Source organism: Tamandua tetradactyla, chromosome 2 (assembly GCF_023851605.1).
Source record: "Tamandua tetradactyla isolate mTamTet1 chromosome 2, mTamTet1.pri, whole genome shotgun sequence".
Taxonomy (NCBI): domain Eukaryota; kingdom Metazoa; phylum Chordata; class Mammalia; order Pilosa; family Myrmecophagidae; genus Tamandua; species Tamandua tetradactyla.
Window position 1 is genome coordinate 149,182,211 of NC_135328.1, and position 19,979 is coordinate 149,202,189.

General features: G+C 36.1%; 1 long non-coding RNA gene across 1 annotated transcript in view; it reads left to right on the top strand.

The window, feature by feature from the left end:
• Positions 1 to 19,979, top strand: part of LOC143674052 (uncharacterized) — a 58,713-nt gene that overhangs the window by 24,690 nt on the left and 14,044 nt on the right. The window lies entirely within an intron of this gene.

Consider the following 19,979-nt stretch of genomic DNA (forward strand, 5'->3'; position numbering starts at 1 on the left):
TACTTGACTTCTTAGAAATTACCAATGACGTTACCTTAAAAATATAAAATGAAAAAACTATTTTAATTACTTAAACAATGGTGCAAAAAGGAATTTGTTAAAACTAGCAGACCAAGGGATCAGTTATAGAACAATAGATAAAGTGGACACAAGGAGAAGTATGGGGAATTAATATGTTACTGATTGTTCCTTTCTCTAAATCCTTTTTTGGCAAAGACTAAATTGAGCCAAGTATCTATCAGTTTTGTGATGGGAAGGTTATCAAGCATGTTTCATTAAACATTCTCCCTTCTCTTACAACTGTCTAAACAGGATTTTCCTATTTAGCTCCCTATCAATCCATGATTATACCTTAGCTTCAGAGATCCCTTGCCCTGTATCAAATATTAATATTTGTATAGCTATGAAAGTATTTGATGATTTGTATAGAAACTCTTAAAATTAAAGGTAGCATGCCATTTACAGTATAGAAAAGACTATAAATGAAAAATATTTTCTAGCATTTGGTTTTTGCTGGAACAACTTGTAGGATGACATTTTAAGTGGAATGTATAATACTAAAACACTTTTTTCAAGTACAGCATTTAAGCAAAACCTTTAAAATTATATAGTGCAGTGGTTTTCAGATTGCATTGATCTAAGGACCCTTTTCAAAACAAAATATTAAACAGAAGCCATGTAGATAAAACAGATAAAAACAGAGGTGTTGACAGGCCAGTGGGGAAGGAGGTTCAGTTCTCTTCGATGTTCTCCTTGGCCATAAAAGCACCCTTGAAGAACACTGGGGCTCTAGGAAGTTTGAAAGCCAGTGTAGTATTATAAGACTTTAAAAAGAAAATAAATCAGAGGCACAGTTTTAGATGGCATAGCTTTTCCTTACAAATGAATACATATATGTGCATACATGTCTGTGAAGTATCATTCAATTAATATTAAATTCTTATATTTATAATTTTTACTCTCAGTCTCTAGTTTTTATGTTACTGCCAAAAGATTCTGCCTATGGATTTCAAATTCAGAGTTGTTTTATCAATATAGGCTATTAGGCTAAAATACATGTGACCTGGATGATGAAAAGCTCAAATTATTTAGATAAATATTTGTATTATTTTATAGAGAAACAGTAGGTTCTTGATAAATGACTGTCAAGTTATGTTTGGGACTTTAGGGACTATTTTACCCAAAAACTTTGACTTTGCCAGTTCAGAGCACTGGGGTCCCGGAGGCTGAGTGACTTAACCAAGGTCACATTTGTGCATTCCAGCCCAGAACCCAATTATCTTGCCCCTGGGTCACAGGCTTTTTCCACTACCCTACATATTACATTGTGTAAATTAATATATTTTTGCAACTTGAAAAATCAAAATTAGCTGTTGATTGAAATAACGTGAAAATCCTACATTTGTTTAAACTAACCAAGTTTGATGGACATCTCAAGCACAGTCAGAAGCGCAGCTTGTGCAGATTGAAAAATGACATAAGCACCCTTAAACAACACATGTTGCCTGCCAAAGAATTTCAGGATGAAACATATAGAAGGTCATTTAGCCAGTCAAAGAATAACAAGGTGCACAAAATTTGTGCCTTTCCATAAAACGGAGGTTACATATACATATAGGTAGACAAATTAGCAAATATAAGGGTAAGGTAGGAAGGTTGAAACTTTAGAAGAGTCTAATACTTCCCCATCTCTGGAGAACACCGTTTACACCTAATTTCTTGAGCAAAATGTGTGTGGAAGGTATCACCAAAGCTGACCTCATAAATCACAGAGCATTAAATCTCAGGCTGTATGGGAAAGACTGCGATTTTGGCCTGTCTTGTATATGTATAACCGAAATGAAGATTTATGTCGTTTTTAATTGTGTAAGAGTGTTTGTGCACATGCCATATACATTTTCTAATTACATTGTCTGACACCTTATTTATAAACCACATTTCTTAAAACATATCATTCTCTAATTCAGGCTAAGTTGGAATTGTTCGTTCAAATTCCTTTTGTGCTTTCTTGAGAAATACTAGAGAGGTTTATGCCATAAAGCAAATTAATACACTAATTTCCAGTTTTGTTTTTATAGTTTTGTTTCTGCAGGGCAATATTAGCTCCTATAATGGTAATCATTGTGTGCCTAGTTGTATATGCAGTTATATTACATGCATTTCAATATTTGTGAATGCAAATGTTTAAGAGTGAGAGGCTTAAATGGGGGAGTGGACACGGGCAGGTCTGCGGGTGCTGAGATCCAACAAGGTCTATGGCTGGTGGCTGTGCGGATATCCCAGCAGGGGACTTACCTTTAGTAACACTTTGTCTTTGTAAGAGCATTTGGGGTAGTCTGGGCAATGATAATCCTTGTTTTCCAGTTTCTTCAGGTTACTTTAATCAGGGTGCCCTTGGTTTTAAAATTATATTATCTACAGCATTTACAATTTCATCAGAAAGCAATATTTGCTCACCCTACCTCCAGGATTGGTGTGAGAAACAAATTTGAAAATTGTAAAGGATGCTGCAAACTATGAACTGTTCTTATCTATTGATATAGACACATATTTGAATTATATTTCAACACTGAAATAAAAATGAAAGTTCAGATGACCACTTAACCCACTCCAATGAAAATGTACGGCACTGGTTTTTTTTAATAGCTTTACTGAGGTATAATTTGCATTTCATAAAATCCACTCATTGTAAGTGCACAAATCAATGATTTTTAGTAAATTTGTACTGTCACAGAGGCATCTTTACAACCTAATTTTAAAACATCACTCCAAAAAGTTCCTGTGTGCCTTTTTTGCAATTAGTCTCCACTCCTACCCCCAGTCCTAAGAAATCAATGATGTACTTTCTATCCCATTTAAATTTGCCTTTTCTGGCCATTTCATATAAATGGAGTCATACTAAATATAGTCTTTTGCAACTGGCTTCTTTCATTTACATAATGGTTTTGAAATTCGTTGCATAGAAACATCTATCAGTACTTATTCTTTTTTAAGGCTGAATAGTATTCCATGGAATAGAGAGACCACATTTTGTTTATCGATTCATCAGTTCATGGACATTTAGGCTGTTTCTACTTTTGGGCTACTGTGAATAATGCTACTATGGATATTCATATACCTATCTTTGTTTGGACAAATGTTTTCATTTCTCCTAGGTATGAATTGCTGGATTTTATGCTAAGTTTCCATTCCCATTTTATATTCCCATCGGCAAGGTAGCCGGTTTCCAGTTTCTTCACATCCTCCCCAACACTTGGCATTGTCAGTCTTTTTGATTATAGCCATACTAGTGGGTGGGAAGTGGTATTGTTGGTTTTGATGGCATTTCCTTAATTCCTAATAAAAGATAATGTCAAGCATCTTTTCATGTACCATTGGCTATTTGTTGTGTCCATTTCTCTATCTTCTCTGGAGTAATGTCTACTCAAATCTTTCGCTCAATTTCAAATTGTGCTGTTTGTCTTATTATTGTGTTGCATGTTACCTGTATTTTCCACTAAGTGATACTTCACCTTACATTGACTGTGACCTCTCTTTTTCTGTTTTCTTCCACTGATTCTTCACTCCAGCACTGTTATTTAACTTTCAGCATGCATATATTTTCTTTCCCCAAATTTGATTTTTCAACTCCCTCAAGAAGAGCACTTTTACATTATTTATATTTTTATATACCAGTCCTAACAAAGTAGCCTGAAAAATAATACATCCCCAACAAATAGTTGTTACAGAAACGAGAAAAACATGTCATCTTTATGTAAATGTTGTCAGCACTGCTGATATCATCATTTAGTAAGTCACATTGAATTTTGTTGCTTTATTACTTATTTTGTACACTAGAGGTTTTAGTTTTGACCCATTTTTGAAAGGTAGATAAACTTGAACAAAGGAATTTAATTATCAGAGAAAAATTCTCTGGAATTATGAGGAAACAATATTTTATGGCAATTACTGTATTTAAATAAGATAAATTTAGAGTTTTAGGCACTGTTTTTTTTTTTCCTGTGACTGTCCTTGAGTACCTTAACAAAAATAGCAAAAGTGTAATTAATCACAAATATGGAACTTTCTCAAGTATACCCAAGAATAAGTGGAAAGCAAATCAACCACCTTGCAAATCACTGATACTCAGGACCCAAAATAAAAGATATCAAATTATAATTATAAATTTAGTTAGCTATAAGCCTGAATGTAAACCGAAAACCTTCCCTGTATAACTAGTAAATAATGGGGAAAAAAAAAAACTTTTGAGCCTCGCCTGGAAGGATGCCAAAGATACACACTTGAGAATATTTTAAGGTAATTAGCATTTTTGTCTCTGTGTCAGTAAAAATAGGCTTTTGCCTGCTACTAATTTTCTTTGGGTTAGGGAGACCATTGTATGAATGAAGGGCTGTTAGAGGCCATTTATATTGTACAAACAGAGGCACAAATTAGAGAAGGCATGTTAATAGGGAAAGGGGGCTTATGAGTGTTCAATTATGAGCCCAGAACCTGTTTCTATTTTAGGACCATAGAAAACACATCAATCTTGCTTTTAGAATATTCTCAAGTAAAATGAACAGCACATGGTACACACTAAGAGCCAGCAAAGGCTGCGGCTATGCGAATTTTGAATAATTTTTACATACCATCTTAGTTTCAAAACTGATATTCACGTAATGGACTGAAATATAATTTGAGATCCCAGAAGACCAACACCCCTGAGCTGCGTGTGAAAACTGAGGCCCCTGAGCTGCATATGCAATTCTAAAGGAAAAGAAACATAAAACTGGACCATCTGTTTCACTTTTCAACTCGCAACCTTTAGAGTAGAAATTTTGGAGGAAGATGCTGTTTAAAGCCTGAATAGGGATGGTATACAGCACAACCACTCACAACATATCATTAACTTCCTCTCTCCTAGCATCAATAGTGTCTGCAAGCCTAGTTCCGCATGTTAAAAACAAAGTACAATGTTAGCAGACAGAGCGTTTGGGTCTTCCCACACCAAGACAATAGGGAGCAGATTACTTCGTGGCCCCTCAGCAGTGCCTTTTGCCTAATTGGAGGCAGCCAATCTGTACAATCAGGTGGTTGGGGAATCTAATTATAGTTTGCATATGCAATTGTCTGTATAAGCCCAGCTCTGCCCATGCATTAGCCACTACTTCCAATGGCCTAATATCATGTTTTTCATATCTTTGTATGAAAACATTCCAAGATAGTGTCCCTGAAGCTACCTTTCCCCCCGTGTGACATACCTATTTTAAAATTATAGATAACCATGTAGGCAGTGTTCGCATAATGTTCACAGAGTGGAACCGCACAATATAAAACAGGGAAGGGTGGCAGGAATGGATAACTTTGGTCTCAAAGTGGAAAAACCACCTTCCACCCCCATCCCCAAAGCCATTCAGTACACCCGATGCTGAACTGCAAACCATGGTTGTATTGGATTTGGGGCCTTTCTTTTCTTCTTTTTTTCAGATGGCACTGGTCCTCTCTGTTGAAACCTTTGTAACTATTAAGGCTAAAGTACCATTTAAAGAAAAAGGAAGGCAAAGAAATGAGCTGTAGGAAGCCATGGTGAGTCATTTGTCAATGTGTCCTTTCTTGAGCTCGTTGGGGAAGCAGGCTTTAGGGTGATGGGATCATCAGCTTTATTTTGAATTTATCTGTTATAACCTTAAAGCTTTCTTCAAGGGAGATGCCTAGGGTTCGTGTCTGATATATAATGTCTGTTGCTATGGAAAGGTTTGTTCTTGAACTATATGATAGTGTTCTGTTAGGAGCAGGGAAACCAGGACACTAGCTCATCTTTTTCTTAAAGCCGTGTGTTTTATGGGCTGAAACAAAAGGAAAACCTTGTACGGAACGTATTTCAGACGTTGAAGAAAAAATTTAAAGGACTTTTTTACATTATATGTATCAAGAAGATACTTTGAGGGCATTAACGCTTAATGGGCTCAGAGTTTCTCCCTGGGATGATGGAAAAGTTTTGGTAATGGGCAGTGATGATGGTAGCACAACATTTTGAATGCAGTTATTGCCACTGAACTGTGTGCTTGAAAGTGGTTAAAATGGAAAATTTTATGTTTTGTATGTTACCACAATATGTATATATTTTTAAAAGAAGCTCTTCTGCATTCTAACATCCACAGTAGCCCCCTGACCACAGAATTTAATTCTAAAGTTATGCATGTTAATTACAGTATATTATTTACTCCTCTGATACATCCAACTCTAAATTCATTTCCATATTGGTCTTATTTCCACCTGAATATCTGTTGTTTGTTTCATAAGAGATCTGTCCTTTTGGCATAGTATCTGGCAATCCATTCTTGGCAAATCCTTTCAACACGATATTCTTGTACACGGATTCTTGCTGGGCATCAGCCCTACTCTGTTTAAAATGGAAAGATGGAGGTTATCTCATATTCAGTCTTGGCTTTTCTAGAAAGATGCAGCCAATGCTCACTGGACAGTCTAAAAATGTCCAACTTTCGTACATTTCTTTCTATGAAACATTGAAAAGTAGTGTTTGTTTTGCTTTTTTAACAGGAATATGTTGGATGTAGTTAACTCCTTACTATGCTGTTTTTTTTTAAAGGAGGCAGGAAAGCATGTTGGTCATGACCCTGGACTCTAGAGACTGACAGCCAGGGTGGCTGCCCAGCTTTGGTGTTGACAGGTTGTGCAGACTCAGGCAGGCTACTTAACCTCCCGGTGCCTATTCCCACACTTATGACATTGGGATAGTAATAGTACCTGTGTCACAGTGCTGAGGTGAGAATTAAATGAGATAGTCCTGAAAAGCACTTAGAATAGTAGCTGGCAGGTAGTAGAGGCACATTAATTGAATATCATCATCTTACAATTTTTGCCCTTGCCTTTTTTCCTTGAATATGCAGCCTCTTTCCTTAACTCAGAAGGATTTAAAATGGTAAAACCTAGGGTAATTTGGAAGGATGTTTCAAAACATATGTATAATGGGAGACTTTCCAGCACTCTACAAATCTACTAAGGATATAATTGATGGCTTCCCCGTACCTGTGAGCACAACTGTGCCTTTCAGTCTGTTTTAATGGGATTCCTTTTTTTTTTTTGCCTACTGACCCACCAAAAGCCCCTTTTGTTTGGTTTTGTTTTTATTTTTGTTGTAAACAACAAACAAACATACAGACATTCTTGACATACATTCACCATCCTTAACATGGTTACAATCAATGGCTCACAATATCATCACATAGTTGTGTATTCATCACAATGATCATTTTCGTGAACATTTACATCTCTCCAGCAAAAAGAAAGAAAAAAGAAAAAACTCATACATGCCATACCCTACCCCCCCTCTCATTGACCACTAATATTTCAGTATACTCAATTATCTTAACCTTTGTTCCCCCTATTATTCGTTTATTTCTTATCCATATTTTTTACTCATTTGTCCATACCATAGATGAAAGGAGTATCAGATACAAGGTTTTCACAATCACACAGTCATATTGTAAAAGCTATATCATTTCAAGAAAGTTGGCTACTGGAACACAGCTCTACAGTTTCAGGTACTTCCTTCTAGCCACTTCAATACACCATAAACTAAAAAAGGATATCTAAATAAGGGATAAGAATAACCTCCAGGATAACATCTCAACTCTGAAATCTCTCAACCACTGACACTTTATTTTGTCTCATTTCTCTCTTCCCCCTTTTGGCTGAGAAGGTTTTCTCAATCCTTGATGCCAGGTCCCAGCTCATCCTAGGATTTCAGTCCCATGTTGCCAGGAAGGTTTGTACCCTTGGGAGTCACGTCCCACATAGAGCAGTGAGGGCAGTGAATTAGCTTGCTGATTTGGCCTAGAGAGAGAGAGAGAGGCCACATCTGAGCAACAAAAGAGGTTCTCTGGGGATGACGCTTAGGCTTAGTTTTAAGTAGGCTTAGCCTATCCTTTGCAGGGATAAGTTTCTTAGGGGCAAATCCCAAGATCAAGGGGTCAGCCTATTGATTTGATTGTCTCCCCTGCTTGTGAGAATATCAGGAATTCTCCAAATGGGGAAGTTGAATTTATCCCCAATTCTCCCCATTCCCCTAGGGCAACTTTGTAAATATTTCTAAAAGCCCTTTTTTGATTCTAGATGATAAAAATGTAAAAATAGCTTGTTAGGTGTATATGTTTTATAAATGTCCTTAAAAATCTCTGTTTATATCAGTACCTTACTATATATAGCAAGCCCCCCCCCCAAGTAACTATCCTTGTGTTATTAAATTTGGAAAGACGTTTAAAGTAATTTAAATGATGAAACCCAATGTATGCAAGGATTTACCAGTATCCCAAGTATAAATGTAGACATATAGTAAAAGGCAAAGCATTCATCTGCTCACATCCAAACTGATAACTGTGGTTTCAGAATTCATTATCAATATTTGGCATTTACCCACAACTGGTGGAACCACTATTAGAAGGCCTGTTAACTTTACTCAGAACACAATTTGGTACTGTCAAATCAATCAGACTACAATTGAATGGAATTTTCTGTTCTTTAAAGGTTTTTCTGTTTGTTTCCTTACATTTTATTTATATAGTATCTCTAGTGAAGTCAGATTCCCCTGTAAATATTATCTAATTTATTTTCATAACATCTCTAAGAGATAGGGATCATTTGTCTTTATTATTAGCATCTGGTGTTGGGAGATTCACATTTACTTTGTTAGAAATTACCAGGAATAAATCTCATGTAGACACTAATGGAAAATATAATAGGAGATAAATACAGGTATGTCTGCAAATGAAGATATTTTCCCACCTTTGAAATCTGTTGACTAAAAAGATAAAAAGTAGAACAACTTACAATGATTGAACAGTAATAAAAAAGCAGCATTTAATCTAAATCTCTCCTTCCCGTGATTACAGCATGCTAAATATTACTCAATAACAGGGAGTCTGCTGATGAGCTATGTAAATGTTTTCCAATAAAATTTAATAGATTAGATTCAGAAAAAGAATGCTAATGTATCAAAGGCTTTTAAGGAGTTTTCTTTAAAAACTTTTTGGAAAAATAGAACTTAAGGCTATGTCTCAGTCTCATCTGTCCCAGCAAAGTGAACTCCCTTATTTCCATTTCAGTAGCAGAGGCCAAGGCAGGCATGATGTTTCAGAGGTTCTTGTCATTCGCACTCCTTTATTGTTAATTCTCTTCATGTGTTTTGCCTGCCACTTTGTTTTGGTTGTCAAAGTTTATTACCTAGACAAGACTAAGATCATCCCACTCTGAGAATCACAAACTGACTTGGCATGACATGCCGTGAGGTGAGTCTAATTGCTGTTAATATTGGAAGAATGAATAGTCCTATTAAAAAGAAGAACAGTTATAAAAAATAAATAAGTGGAGGCAAGTCTAGAATACATGATGGAAGGACAGCTTGGTGAGGGGAAACCCATTAACCTGAAAGGAAGCAGTTCTTTGCTTCTAATTTAGCACTTGGAAACTGGACTGTATTCATACCAAATAGAAATGGAAACAATTTCTCTGATTCATTTACAGATTTTTTTTTTTTTTTTTAGAGGGAGGAAGGGAAGGAAAGACAGAGAGAAGGAAGGAAGGATGGAAGGAAGAAAGGGAAACATCTTTAAACATTTTCTTGTTTTATTGTATTTTGTTTGTTTGTTTGTTTTTTACATGGGCTGGGGCCGGGAATCGAACCGAGGTCCTCCGGCATGGCAGGCAAGCACTTTGCCCGCTGAGCCACCGCGGCCCGCCTGCAGATTTTAATACTAAATTTTCTTACATGTGGAAAAAGAGAGACCCTACTATGACTCCTAATTGTTAATTGAATATCAAAATGCCATGTTAGGTGGGTTTGTGGGGAATCCTTTCATCTTGTTCCATAGGTATTAAGTCAAAAGAAGTAAGCCTATATTAAGTCTAGGGCATAACACTCTCAACCAGGGGTTCTCAGACTTGAACGTGCTTATGCATCACGCAGGGATTTGATAAATTGCAGATTCTAATTCAGTATCTCTGGATAGAGCCTGAGACCCTGCATTTCTAAGAAGCTCCCAGAAGATTGCCACACTGCTGATTCAGGACCACTACAGACAACTATTTTAAAAAGAAATCTGTATAAATACAGCGTTGTTTGGTTTGTCAGTGTTTGGGATCAGTAAAGCATCATGACCATGCTGAGAAATGCCTGAACAGGGAGGCTTCCCAGCTTTCTCCACAACCAAATGCCTCCTCTGGGCTCTGTGTAACACACCTACTGAGACAGTGATGACATCCAGGAGTTTCTTTTATCACCCAGCACTAGGCTTATCATTTCAGGAAATTGAATGACATCAGGATAACAAAACCCAAACTACTTCCCTGTTAAATGGAAATGAAGAAAATGAGTACATTTAAAGCTTCAAGGACTCCTGTAAGGACACGGAAATCATTCATAAGGCTGAGGCTAGAATGGAACAGTCTGGAAAGCAGAAAGTCTCCTGGTTTCTATCTGTGCTTCATTCATGGCCTCCTTTCCTTATCATCTTGGTTATTAGATGGCACCAGGAAACATGGAAATAGTCTGTCTATGCAATAGACTACTTGATTTCATGATGCCTTAGTGAGAGAAAGAATTGTGCTTCTCCCCCTTCATCCTCCCACAAACTAAGATGTTAAGAGAACACAGCAAGGATCTCACAGCATGCACATTTCATCCATTCAGACTGTGCCCAGGACATGCTATTTACTGGTGGTTACACACTAGTAAAATCCTCTGACACCCTCCAGCATGAGGTCTGGTGTTTAGACACTTAAATGCATTAATCTTAATCAAGCCTCAGATAGCTGAATAAGAGGGAGAACAATGAGTTACTTGGACTAATTAAGAGTGCTTTTGAGTCAGGAAAGCTTTAATGGGGGGAAATGGGTTTCAGAGTCTTGACTGTGTGTTAAATACTCCAAATTTGGGGTAATCACAAACTATCATTTCCTACTTATCTGGAAAGTATGTAGAGGGAGCATAAACCTGAATAATAGACTTAATTGAACATATGCCAAGAAAGTGAGTTACAGCTATACGGATGGTATGTGCATTGCATGTTGATGAAGATACCTGTCACTTTGCAGTTATATTTCAAATACAAAGATGAAGTCTTTTTCCTTGCTTTTTAATCTATAAATATAATTTTTATTGACATCTGCTGCCCTAAAACCATGAATGCATATGTGTGTGTCCATACACATGTATCTCACTGTTATAATTAAGTCTAGAAATAAGATCCCTGATGATAGTTTCATCACATTACTGAAGGTTATTCATTCTAAAAATAATTTATCCTTCTACCTGCAACAAACTTTTTTTTGATAGTAGTCATGATAAATTTATTAACTTCTAACTCATATGATTTCGTTGGTCCTACTCCACAAAGACAAATTTACTTCCAGCCTGTTAGAAAAATACTTACTCCTTCTAGGACACACAATTCGAAGGTGAACATGGTGGACAGATGTGGCATGGAAACACTCTCTTCCTGCTACCAATTCATAGAAACTCTGGATAAAATGAAACAGGTCCTCCGATGCCAGAAACAAAGTGAGAGACCAAAGCCAAAGCAGTAAGTGCAAGCTAGTGCTGCAGGGGCCAGTGGGGTTTTAGTCTTGGATAAAGACCTTGGGAATGATGATGGACAGGGAAGAAGACAAAGCAAGGGACAGGTGATGCAGCCTTAGACTCACTGGATGGCGAAGCTGCAGCCAGCCCCTTGCATAAAGCCGAGACCCTCAAAGAAGGAAAACTAGAAAAGACCTCACCTATTGGCCTATAGAAGCACCACAGTAGCTTGCGGTTTATTGAACCCTCGAGTGGATTGGCTGAGAAAAAGGCATCAGCTGAGAGATACTGACGCCAGCCTAGACCACATGTTGAGGAATCTGATTTATATTGTTTGCTTGGAAAGGTAGCCCTGAGCCATTTGCTTGGAATGTATTTTCTATAACAATAAATTAACCTAAAAATCATTCCAGAGCTTTGAAATCCCTAAGAATCTGATAGAAACAACTGCAAAAGCACTCTGGGAGGACACTTTGCCAATCTAAGGATCAGAAGCCTCTCATTGATTAGCAACTGAACACACTGAAGATGAAAGCACAAGAACAACAAAATTTATTATGAAATACGCAGGAATGACGCTACCATAAAAGAGAGTCAGCAGGGGCAAAAGTCAGTACCAAAAAAAAAAAAACAAAAAAACAAAAAACTACAGATAACAGGGCAAAAGCAAAGACACTCTAAAATAAATATGTTTAAAATGAATAAAAACATTTTGAAAAAGAATTGCAAACAAAATGAAACAATAGGACATTATGGAAATACAGAGCAGGCAAATGTGAAAAGAACTAAATAGAATATCTATAAATGAAAATTACAGTTATTAAAATCTCAACGGCTAGGTTAAATAGCAGACTAGACACACCAGAGAGAAACTGGCACACTGGAAGATGTATATGAGGAAATCACCTACAATGAAGTACAGAGAGAAAGAGATGGAAGAGAGAAAAGAGTGGTTAAGAGATATGGAAAATAGAATGAGAAGATCCAACATACATCAGATATGTCTCACAGAGAATAGAAAATGGGAGAAAGGCAGGTCTTAAAAAGAAAATGTGGCTCAGCAGGCAGAGTTCTCGCCGGCCATGCTGGACACCCGGGTTCGATTTCCGGTGCCTGCCCATGCAAAAAAAAAAAAAGAAAAGAAAATGAATGAAAACTTTCCATAGTTGAGGAAATATATGAGTCTAAATATTGAAGAAGTACACTTATTCCCACGCAATGAAAGTAAAAACAAGTATAAACAGATATACTGTGGAGAAAATCCAACAGTTCCAAAGTTTCCCGCAAAGGAAATCTCAATCAGTGACAAAAAGATTGGTTTCATATAGAAACACGTTCTCCGATCATACTACAGTAAAATTAGAAATTTATAACAAAATAATACTTGCTAGAAAAGTAAAAATGACCATGGTATCAATAAGAAGTGAAAAACACAAACTGTATTGAAGCATGAATTTAATCTTTTTTACTGTTTTGTCACCTCAATTTATACAAGAAAAATGTTTAAGATATTTGATGCAAAGTTGTACCTGCATATTTATAATTCTGACTTCATAAGCCAATAATTTTCCTTTGCCTTGTAACTGTTCCTGAGACTTTCGTTAGCTTCTGTCTAACCTTGATACTAGAGGGCTGCATTTTGTTGGTACTTTACGAAGTGCTTTCACATACAACTTGTCATTCTCTAATTCCCCGCCTCTCAATGATGTAAATGAGAGATACATTTGTGGCATATTTAACTTAACTGGTACGCAAATCACTTACCAATATGCAAATGAACAAATACTGCCACAGTCAGAAATTTCTTGCCAAGTGATTTTTACCTCCTGTCATAGCATATAGAAATTTCATTCAAGTATGCCCCGTGAATACAGCCTCACAGTGGAAAATTATTGCCATTAGGGAATCAGGAGTTTGAAGACAGTATTTTCCATCAGTATTTAAGTATGAGATACATGTTATAGTAGGTTTCTTGTATAATTAATTTAAGAAAAGAACAGTCTGAATAACCTTAAAATAACTGAAAATGGAATATAACAGAGGTGTAAACAAAAACTTCTTTCCTTTAGAATTTCAACTGTACAAATGAAAGAGGCTTTTAGGAGTTTATAACAGGGTAGAGTTGGGAAGCTACCCTGGAGGTCATTCTTGCTCAAGCTTCAGTTAGACCCTGCTACCTATCATAACTTGCCAAACCCCAACCAAAACCATTCCAACCATTCTAAAGAACACCTAGGGTGTTATATAAGATCCTACAAAGGTTCCGTGCACTAGGATAACTTTCCAGAAACCTACAACCTCCAGACGGTTCCCTGGACCAGATAAGTCCTGAAACCTAGAGGGCCCAGCCTCTCCAGAACATCCACTAGTTCTATTCCGTAGCCCATATTTTTGACAGCCCCTTCCAACATGAAAAAGTTAGAATGGCTATAGCCCAAATACCCCTAAAGAGTGGGAGAAAGAGCAAAGGTGATGGTGGGATTATATAGGGAAGGTTGGGGTTTGGTGGACAAATATGATTGCTGCATCATTAAATTGATGTTTCTTTTGGTCTCTGGTGTCTTGGGGCAGCTAGAGGTAAAAACCTGGAATTGTGGGATTGTGACCCATGCCAAACTCTGAAATCCGTTCTACAACTGAAATATATATATATATATATATATATATATATAGTTTATAACTTTTTTTTGCAAAAGGAGTACAATTTTCTTGACTTAAGAAACAATTGTTGGGTGGGCCACGGTGGCTCAGTGGCAGAGTTCTCGCCTGCCATGCTGAAGACGACTTGCACCTGGGTTGGATTTCCGGTGCCTGCCCATGCCAAAAAAACGATAAACAATTGTTAAAGTTAGCTATGAGGTCCCTTACCACCTAAAATTCCAGTGAGGATTAAGTTCATGTAATTTGTTTAATAAATAACCCAGAAAGATCTGTCTTGGGGAGATTTTCATCTCTGAACCTGTTTGCCGCCGTGAATTCTGTTGCTCTTCCAGACAGACACACATGTCTTGAGAAGTATTGCATAGGCCCAGTAGTATTCATAATCCCAGGCACAAGCAAATGTCAAAGCATTTGGCAAATAATGTTCCCAGTTTTCAATTTAAATTTTATTATTATTATTATTATTATTACTTTGGTATCTGTAGCTGTTGCCCTTTTAATCTATGTTAAGCTATTTCTTCCTGGAGCCAATATTGACATAAACTCTATTTATTCACTGCCTTCCACAAGAAATCCAATCAGCCCCAATATATCTAGATCCTTAAAGATTTACTGAAGATTTGTGGTGGCATTATGACAGGTTACATCCCACACTGTACAACCTTTCACTCCAAAACCCATTGAACCTCTCTTATGCCATCCATCTCCCAGCCCCACCCACCCCCTTCTCCCCCCATCTGTCCTCCTAAGCTCCCAGGGCTTTCCAGAACAGCCCTCAACCAGAGACCTTTTCCAGATGACTTCCTCCAGCATCTTCTCTAAGGTAAACTATTTGTTAATCCCTTTCACCCCTTCCTTATTATGCAGAGTAATTCAGTCATCAAGCCCAAATTCCTTAGCTTACCCTAGCACACAGTAAACTAAGGGCCTCCCAACCACAAGTATCTATCCTTGGAAAGCAATGAGGGTTACCACCAACAAAATTCTGTTACATATAGAAATAAATTCTTTACTAAATTACGACCACTGACATTTATTCCAAAAAAGCATCTCTCTTTTATAATAAATTAAAATATACAATAATTTTTAAAGAAATATAATTATCTAACAACAAACTGGCTATATTCACACAATAACTGTACCTTAACTAAAATTTGAATTTATTTTGGGGCTGACAGAAATTTATGAATTAAATCCCTCTGGACTTGGGCGCTTCTGAGTGGTTTCAAAGCTCAGTGAATACCTGAGGCTTTCAGAAAGTCCCTTTCTTCTTTTACTCAGATTTCAAAAGCTTTTAATTCAGTTCTTATCCAAATTAATCTCAATAGGTCCTCAATAAGTATTTTTTTAATGAATGGAAAGGACTGTGTATCTGATCATCTCAAGATAAATCTTGGACTAAAAGCTTCTATATCTTCTGATACATTTACTTTTTCTTCCCTTAGTTAAAAACAAACAACAAAAAACCCACATTGCTCTCCCTTGCCCAAACACGAAAATAAAATTGAAAAAAAATAAATATGAATAAAATTCCTTACTGCTTTATAATAAATCTAATTAATAAAAATGGTTAAAGTAATGTTTTAAATAATGCTACTTTATTCTTGTTTAAAATAAATTAAAAATATTAATGTGACAATCTATTATCTATATCCTCCTTTAATTATATCAACTTTTTTTTTGTTATATCAAATTTTAATTTAGTTACTTCATTACTTAGCCTGCAATTTGACAGCCTCTTTAGTCCAAGGAATAAGTTATTTCTTAAGTTAATTACCCACATTTACAAATAAACCATTAAGAACCTAAAACACTTTGGAACTTCAAACAGTGGTCTTTAAAACATAGTAAAAAAGTTGCTTCCATATGAAATCCTAAAATCATCAGTTCACAAAATATTAGGGGTTAAATCATAGAATATGATTGTCAGAGATTTAGAAAAGTTAAAGAATTTCATTTTTCATAACCAGTATTTAGTATTTAGACTACTTCCTCCAACATCATTGTTCCTAATTTTCTTACTCAAACTATTTCAGATATAACACTTTTGTTAAGTCAGATAAGTTAGCAGATCTGAGTCTTTGTCAATGCCCAATTCTATGACTTTTTAATAAAATGGTGCATGGAATCTAGTAATGATTAGCTTTTAAGGCAAGCCTTACTTCCCCCCAAAAATGTAAAATTTCAGAAGATAAAGTGAGATCATTTGGGGAGAGGGTATAGAAAAAGAGAGGGAGTGTAGAATATGTTCTCCTCAGAGAGAACTGCAATAGAAATGATAAAAAAAAAAATTTTTGGCAAAGTAATTAAGGACAAAGTTTTGAGCAAAGCTTGAACTCACCATGAATGTTCTATGCCTTATATTCTTAATTTATTTTATTCTAAAGGTTTCATGAGACATGGAGATGGTCATCATTATTCTCTGACTTTTCATTTTTGTTTCCTCATTTTTCTTTCTTTCTGAAACATCAATCTTTGAGATAATGACTATGTATTAAAGTTACATCAAACAACTGTCTTAAGATGAAATCAAATGGAAGAAAGCACTTTCTTTGGAAAAATTGATTAAATCCAATTTCCCTAGTGAAAGATTTAAATAGAAATTATTTAAAATCAAATCCTCCCTGAATAAGGGAGTCTTCTACTAAAACTAGGAATTTTCTTTTTTTTTTAAAGTAATTTCTGCTGTTCAAACTATAATGCTTTAAATTTTAAGCTACTATAAGTGTGTAAAGGAAAATAGTGAAGACTATAACTTCAAAATGGAAACAGTGATAAAATCGTTATCAAAATGGACGTAAGCATAACAGAACCATACTACAAATCCACAGAGGAAATGCTGCATCCTTACTTATTTGAAAAACAAAATAGACTCATTGGCTAGTAAAAATCCTCTTCTAAAAGGTAGAAAGATACATGAAGAAATTAGAGTACAAATCCTCAACTGTGCAAAATTAGAAAATTTGTAGAACATTTTGAAGTTAAGAATTTTCTTTTGAAATAGAATGTTTATTACACATTCTTGGGAAAATTTTCTTTTATTAATTTTAGTTTAAAATGACCAAAGTTTACAAACACCCTAAACCCACCAGCAATAACTCTTCCCCCACGCCTTCCCCTGGACCTTTAGTCTAATTTCTGCCTCTGTGAATTTGCTATTTCTACATTATTGCACATAGGTGAAATTATACAGTATTTCTCATTATGTACCTTGCTTATTTCACTCAGCATTGCTTTCAAGGTTTGTTCTCGTTGCAGCATGTCTCAGAACTTCATTCTTTCTTACAGCTGAATATACACCATTGTGTATATGTACCATATTTTATTTTTTCATTCATCTGCCAACGCACACTTGGGCTGTTTCCACTTAATGCTGCTATAAACATTGGTGTACAAGTACCTGTTTGAGTCCCTGTTTTCAGTATCTTTGGGTTTATATCTAGGAGTATAATTACCAGGTCATATTGTAATTTTATATTTAACTTTTTGAGGAACCACCATATTGTTTTCCACAAGGGCTCTACAATTTGACATTCACAGGAAAAATATTTTAAATTCATATGACAAAGTGCTAATATCTTTAATGTCCAAATGCTCTTACATATCATTGAAAAGATGCCTAGGGAGATGGTCTCGTACACACCACCAGATCTGAGGGCCAAAGTTGGCTTTACAAACTGAAAGTTAAATATGCTTTTATAAAAACTCCTACACTTACATGCAATCTTCTTTCATCTCCTCTAATATTCTCTTGCTTAGCAGCCAATAATTACAAGCCAGGGAAGGCAGAGAGGAATTAAAGGCACAAAATGAAGCAAAATTTTAAAGCTCTATTGTAGGGTAGACCAAATCCCAAATAACTCTCCCAATTCCAAATAGCAGCAACAATAACCAAAAGTATTTTGCTTCATATCATGTTGACATCAGTTCGATGTTGAGAAAAAAATTAAATACTCATGTGAGAAAAGTGATTTTTGCAGGGTGAAAAGCAGCTCCAATACACATAGAAATGCTTATTTGATTGTTTCTGCTATGACTCAATACACTGAAAGGAAAAAAAACAGGAGAGAAATACGCTGTCTTAACAGCTGTTTTATTTATTTCTGTCATTTTCTTATTTGATTACATTTTCCTATAAACCTTTCTGCAGATTAGAGTTTATTTTAGTAGGAATTACCTTGGTTGAACCTGCTTTTCAATAAGGAAGAGGGTGGATTAAACTGCCTTCTTCCTAATTGCTTTGTGAAGCTTTCCCTTCTTGTTAAGCTCACAGTAGTTTCTTAAGAAATGAGGCACCTACATATCCCAGAGGGTTAAATGGAGATTTCTGCTGCAGAGGGTAAAGTAGGGAGTTTGCTGCATTAATCACTGAGTAACATCAATCACGCATTCACTTGGGCAGTGAAATTTCTGTTAAACAAAGTACAGGAGTACCTGGGTAATGTCTCCCTCATGTTAAGTGGTATCACACATCTGTTGTGCAGACCTTCTAAAAGCAAACGTCTCAATGCGTTTTGTAAACACAGTCATCTCAAAGCTAATACAATGATAGGCACATAGAACTATTCTATAAAAACTACTGAGTAAATTAAATTTCAAAATTATTTTTGCACCAATTTCTAAATAGACTCTTAATTACCTCCCCACTCCCAACTAGTTTGCTCACTGCAGCAAGAATTATCTTTTTTAAGCACTGCTTTGATTTTTCTGGCCCATTTTCAGAAACAACCAGTAGATCTAACCTTTGCTTATGTGAAAATCCACATTTTTGACTCATGTTGGAAGGTTTTCTCACAATTGGTTCCCTTCTCCCTAAATGATTGTAAATTGTTATCTTTTCTAGCCTAGAACACTTGTGAATCTGTCACATAATTTTCTTTCTCCAGTTCAAATGCCTTTCCTCTTGCCCTTTCCCATTCCAGATCAATTCCATTCCACTCTCATTGTCACTTGTCGTTCCTGTCAACTTTGCACAATTCAAGAGAGAGTGGTTTCCTCACAATCACGAAGTTAGGGAGAATTTTATTTTTGCTTCAAGGGTCACTGTATTAATTCAGTAGAGTCTGTGCTGGTTTGAATATGTTGTGTACCCCAGAAAAACCAGGTTTTTTAAATCCATTCTTGTGGAGGCAGACCTACTGTGGGTGGGACTTTTTGGTTAGGCTGTTTCGAATGAGATGTGACCCGGCCCATTCAAGGTGGGTCTTAATACTGGAGTATTATGGAGTCCTTTATGAGGATGAAAGACAGCAAGAGCCCAGAGAGCTTAGAGAGAAACACCCCAGAAGAAACAAGCAAGGACCCACAGGAGCTGAGAGAGAAATGCGTTGAAACCAGAGCCCAAGAGAAAAGGAACAGCAGACATGGCCACTTGCCTTCCCATGTGACAGAAGAACCCCAGATACCAGCAGCCTTTCCTCAGAAAAGATATCTTCCTCTTGATGCCTTAATTTAGACATTTTCATGGCCTTAGAACTGTAAATTTGTAACCTAATAAATCCCTATTGAAAAAGACAACCCATTTCTGGCATATAGCATTCCAGCAGCTTTATCAAACAGTCTTTAAGGCAAAGACTGCTTCGACTACCTCCTCACTTTCACCAAAATAATTAGAGACTTCATAATTATTATTAGACCCTTAACTTCTTGAAGTCTGATAACATCTGAGAGAAAGAAAAAAGTGAATTAACATGAAAACAAAAATAAATGTGTTGATGGGAAGAGTAAACAATAAAAAGATACC